The sequence below is a fragment of the Ruditapes philippinarum genome, unplaced genomic scaffold (genome assembly GCF_026571515.1).
Source record: "Ruditapes philippinarum isolate M1 unplaced genomic scaffold, ASM2657151v2 ctg1776_1_1_1_1, whole genome shotgun sequence".
Taxonomy (NCBI): domain Eukaryota; kingdom Metazoa; phylum Mollusca; class Bivalvia; order Venerida; family Veneridae; genus Ruditapes; species Ruditapes philippinarum.
The window spans coordinates 88,226-94,225 of record NW_026861636.1 but is presented as its reverse complement, the minus strand read 5'-3'; the positions used below and the strand labels follow the sequence as shown (position 1 = coordinate 94,225).

The following is a 6,000-nucleotide window of genomic DNA, read 5'->3' as shown; positions in this document are numbered from 1 at the left end:
CGAATTGGTTAGCAACGTTTTAAACGAAAAAAGGCTTGTTCATAAAAACACAACTTACTTAAGTAACTTCCTTCTGTTTTTTTTTGTTATACTCTTGCGATAAAATTACTTCTATGCAATACTGTATTACAATGTATATATAAACGCGTGGGTTCAAGAGAAAATATCCATTTTGGTTTTAACTTGATAAGATGACATATCGTTTTTAGTTTCTGCGCGTGACCGTTTGAAATGAGCTGTCTACTTATGCTTGGCTTCTCTTTTAACTGAAATTATACGCCAACATACTATACTTTATAACATTTATTTTATCTTGTAAGAAATGCAACCCCAGTCCACCCTCAGAAATCTGTAGAATATTGAACCCTCAGATTATTAACTAGTGAAAACTGCTGTCGTTGTTGTAACATAAGTCGTAATTCTCTTGACTTTTCTGTGACGTTGATGTACGGTTCAAATATATATACATGTATGCAGACTTCTTTTTTTATACAGAGGCTGACTATCATTCTGTTCTTTTTGTTTTAGATAGTTCTTAAAATACAATGAAAAAAATGCACATTCTCTCTCGCCCCCTACCACCCACCGGTTGTTTGCAGTATTCAATCCAGTAATGGAATCAATGATCCCGAAGGAAAATCAACGGCACTGTTACATATTGAACCCAAATTACATTAATTTATTATACAAAAAGCATAACTTGCTTTTGTTGCTATTGTTGCATTAAAATTAGTACAAATTAATGACAAAAGTATATTTATTTTGGTGTTTTTTCTAGTAAGTTCAACAAACACAGTCCAAACCTAATGAGATAAAAAGTTCGTCTTAAAAGCAATCCTTTTACAGCTGCTGCATAATCCATTTGAGATAATGATTGATCAGGCTTGAAATTTATTCATTTGCTATTTTCTTCTTTTCATAATAGCAAATGTTCATTTTTCCCTCGACAAAATATTTTTTATGTGTAACGAGGGCGTAATACTTTGACCGGGGTCATATCATTATGACCGGGGAGACAATATTCTTTAAAAAATATTGACCGGGGGTAATAATTCTATGGTACCGGTTTAAAAGTAGTGAGAAGAAAACTCATTTATCACACACCCGTGCCGATTTTGCGACTCCGTAAATATGGTATTGCACGGCCGTGCATATATTTTGACGTGACGTCATTAGCGTTATACAAACATAGTGTAAAGAGCGCTAAATGTTAACGTTATACTACATGCGAGTCAATGAAAAATGACTCTTATTTCATTTTAAACGGTCTTTATTTTGGGTATGTGATAAATAGAATATCAAATTCGTGAAAGTTCCATACTGAATTTATTGCACTCGTTAAATAAAATAATATTATGCTCGCCAGAGGCTCGCATAATATGATTTTATTCAACTCGTGCAATAAATTCAGTATGGAACATACACTCATTCAATATCCTCTATATACCTTTCAGCGCAACCGTCCCGATGCGCACGCATAACGTCTATGACGTCATAGTATACTTGACGACGGCGTCATTAACTTGCAACACATATGGTCATTATGGCGCTGTTTAAAATATATACAGAGAATGGGTAACTGTTGTCTAAAGACGAAGATAATTCCGAACCCTATTAATTCAGAAGAAGGCCGAGTGAAGAACGGTGGATGGAAAAGAAAAATAGCCAAACGGGTGAAACTGGCGAAGTTTTCTGCACGAGTTGACATCATTTCTACAAACGATAGCGTTCCTGGAACGTCTTCAAAGTCTGATGTCAAAAGGGCAGAATCTGTGTCTTCCGAAGATGTTGTAAATACTGGGAATTTAGATGGTTAGTGTGAAATCGGACATGATATTACAAATGTGAATGTCAACATTTGTAATATCATGTCCAATTTCATTTACAGAGTTTATTTCCGACGATATTTCAATTTGATGCCGCATTTAAATAAAGTCCGGCTGTACAATAACGTGAAAAACATATTTCATAATTTCACTAGGTATATAATCTTTTCAATAAAAACAAACGCTTTTCTTAGTTGTAGGCATTTAGTTCTTCTAATGTTATAATGAAATTATCAAAATACAATTTCATTATCTTCTGATTAGAGTGCACATGTAATAAGTTTATGTAGCTGTAAAATGGTTAGTTAAGAGTTAAAACTAAAAATAACTTGATTTTTTTTTGCCATACTGTTGTAATTGTGTTCAGTATTGTATTTTACTATGAAAAAATAGACCAAATGAATTTTTTTTAAAATATCGTGAAGAATGTTTCTATAACGCTCAATTCTAAAAAAGATTAGATAAGATACTTTTAGACATTACATTAACATTTTAATTTCGCCGCCTTAGTGCAGTAACGGGTTAACTCCTTTTATAATTTAATAGGAGTTAACCTGTTACTGCACTAAGGTGACGAACTATTGGCCAGTCACCATTACTATAGGCAATCTTTTGAAATATACATGTATTACTAATTCAACTCAATTTGACAGCGGGAAAAAGTGAGCATAATGTCACACAATAAGAAACCTTTTTTACAACCTATTTCTTGTTCAATAAATCAATTATTGATCCTTAGTGTAACCACCTATTCTCACAAGATAGGCCCAAGTTTGAAATTTGAGTGTCTCTTGACAAAAGTTGAAACATATACAATTATACAGTTGAGTTTTGTTATTTTTTCAACATAACATGGTTCCTTCTTTTAAATCATATTCACAATAGATGTCAGAAACTGGTATTTAGAAAAATAAATGAACAAATGATATCAATTTAAAAGAAAAATACGCTGTCTCTGTAAGGGGTTACATGATTTAACACACAAGTGCTGCATCAATTTGTTGAAAAGTGAACATATCTTTTTAATTTTTGTTTCACGACATGTTGAAGTTTGAAAATTAAAAGAATTTCTGAGTGAAGCTCTTTGCATTATTCGTTATAAAACAAAACTTTCTTGTCTCCAAATCGAATGTAATCTACGTTACTTAGTTTGCGCCACAAAAAATACACAGGCAATAAACACATTAAAAGGTGTTTAAACAGATGAAAATACTAACAAAACATAGTATAAACAATACGCGATACAATGATTAACTCATTTCATAAAAAAACATTACACCAGAAACACAAAACTTTATATTTTTAAAGTAAATTTAAGAATGTAATCTACGTTACTGCTATTACTCAAATGTCGTGACAGAGGGTGCTCTTTATAGACTATTATCAATTAGATTAGACTTGTTAAACATTCAATATTTCTTTATTTTGTAAAAGTTGATTGTTTGTAAAAAAAATCATGCTCCTGACAATATAAATGTAATCTACGAGATGTAATCAACGTTACCACGGTTTTTCAATTTCTGCAAATAATTTGATTTTGATGTATGAGATAATGTTCAGCTGTTTCAAGGTTCCGCTATATATACTTCTAGATCAATATACACATAGTTTATTTCCCTTTATTTCAAATTGCCACTTATTCCGCCGTTTGCATTTGCAATTTCCGCGTAGAAACACTATATTACTGAGTTCCAGTTATTTTCAGGAAAGTAAAACAAGGTAAGTGATAAAATGTTTTTTATTATATTTTTAAGATTATAATTGAATTATACATCTTTAATTTCAATGAAATTAATCTTGTACACTCATAATTCAAACATTTATTGCATATAATAGTTACGTCATGGCCCAAGTTTTTAACAAATCCGTTTTTTTGTCTTCATTTTTACTTACCTATTTTACTTACCAAAAGATTTTGTTCATAAAGTTTTTTATCATAAAAGATCTACAGAGATACATGTATGTTATCTGTGTTATACCAGATCATCTAAGATTTTATAAAGGTGTAACAAATGTGATACAAATGTTGGTAACGTAGATTACAAAAATATCAACTTGTGATATCTGCAACACCAATAAGTAGTTCTCCTCCAAAATATTTTACATGTTCCTATATTTTAGATCATTATATGGTAGTTAAATGTAATAACTCTGTTTGTTCCTGGAGAAAAAACTGTAATTTAGGCATAAATAAATGGTTTCTAAAAATGGTAACGTTGATTACAAAATAAGTAACGTAGATCACTTTTTCTTTGTTTCAGCTAGCATGGGTATATCATAGGCTGATATACAGCGAGCCTTTTGTGGGAGGAAAATATCAACATAAGGAGTAAAATAACTTGAAGAAAGAAAAAGAACAAAATCATACTGAGCAACAACAGTGAAAAGATAAAAAGGGGGGGGGGGCTTTAGCGACCAGATCATAGAATGTCAGAAAAAATGTCCAGAAATTGACACAGAATGAAAGAGTTTGAGACTCAAATACAAGTTAATAAATTAATTGGTCTGGTTGTGTTCAAGAAGAAGACAGACTGATTGTCGATAATGAAAATGGTGTACGTTCAAGCACCCGGAAACACGAAAATAGTAGTTCGGTACATTGGTACCTTGGACTGATTGAAGAGGTTGTCATAGCTGATGACGATTTTCTTGTTTCATACTAGCAAAATCGAAAATGTAAAGGGGTCAAAGCACCAACTTTCAATTGGCCAAACAATGCCGCCAAGATTTGTGTCAAGTGAGAAGACATCCAAAGTTATTTGTTATGTGCGCTCTTTCAGGTTAAAAGAGGACGAGATAAGATAAATTTAAAGCGCGACATTCAGCTTTCATTTTTGTTCGAAAATGTTGTTTTTTTTTTTTTTGTTTTTTTTTTCAAATTAAGTATTTCAGTAATTTTATCTTAGAAAAGTTCAACATATCCATGTAAGTAAATGACTACTTTAAAACAGTGTCTAAATATTTATTATTTATTTAATTTCATAGAACGCCGGTGATGTTTGTTTCTAAAAATAGAAAATCGGAAAACGAATCACACGCTTTACCAATATACAATTAGATAGCGGACATGTAGATTAGAGGAATCCAGGAGTTTAATTATTGATTCTGTAATTTATGATGGCAAATATAATTTTCCACCATATTTTTTTTATTTGACTTTTATATAAAAGCTTCAGAAAAACAGAAGGCCGCTTTAAATAAATGATTTCAAACAAAGCCGTTGGGTTTTTTTGTGTTTCATCATGCTTAAAAATTGAAAAGATTTTCTTATGCGTTTGATCTGACTTTTCTATTTCAATTTATGAATTAATTTATTTTCTTTTGCAAAAGCTCTGACATCAACAATTTATTGTTTGACATGTTCAAACATATATAAAAACTCTTGAATATAAGGTAATCTACGTTACCATAACTGGTATATCCTTTTACTTTGTTCATTTGTTATTTTTGGTCTGAAAGTAACAGCTTTAAACCAAGTCATAGACTTTGTAATAGTTTATATTTTTTTATATATATGATAAAAAAGATAATGTCTTAATGGCATTCACGAGGTATTTACGGCCTTAAGCTATTAGTTTCTTAAAGAAATGGGTAAATGAATATGTTTGAGCATAAACCTTTCATAAATTTATCTCAGTAGATGAACTTATTACTGATAATTACATCTAAGATTATTCAAAAGCAAAAAAAAAGAAACATAGCTGTCATTTTATCTTTAATATAGTTTTTTTTGCTGTTGCCCAGATAAAGGTGATACTTTGTAATTTACGTTACCATTTTCGAGTTATGTTTGTATTGGTGTATGCTGCATACAAAATATTTTTTAAAGTCAAATACTGTTGTATGTTAATATTTGGTGCTTATAATTCATAATAAAATCAACTAAATAAGTATAACAATGAGTTTGTTTATGTAGCTATTATTACTGATGCTCATATTTTCCAGAAATATTCAACCCAACATAAATGAAAAAGTTAAAGCTTGGTGTACGGTTTTATTAAAACCTGTGCATAAAATATGTAATGTTACTTTGGCAAATTATTTATCGAAGTGACAATCTGTATCAAGTGCATATATAGAATATATCAAAATATCTTTAATATGACCATTGGTTTATTTTTAGTTAAGGTAACGTAAATTACATTTTGCAAAAGTACTCAATTTGTTTCAGTGG

At 30.6% G+C, this 6,000-nt stretch overlaps 1 protein-coding gene across 1 annotated transcript in view; it reads left to right on the top strand.

Annotated features, from left to right (window-relative positions):
- Positions 1 to 1,529: 1,529 nt before the first annotated feature.
- The window catches only part of LOC132716367 (G protein-coupled receptor kinase 5-like), a 62,570-nt gene continuing 58,099 nt past the window's right edge, over positions 1,530 to 6,000 (top strand). Inside the window, exon 1 of the transcript XR_009623796.1 lies at positions 1,530 to 1,812. The gene's annotated coding sequence lies outside the window, so the exon portion shown is untranslated. The remainder of the gene's footprint in view (positions 1,813 to 6,000) is intronic.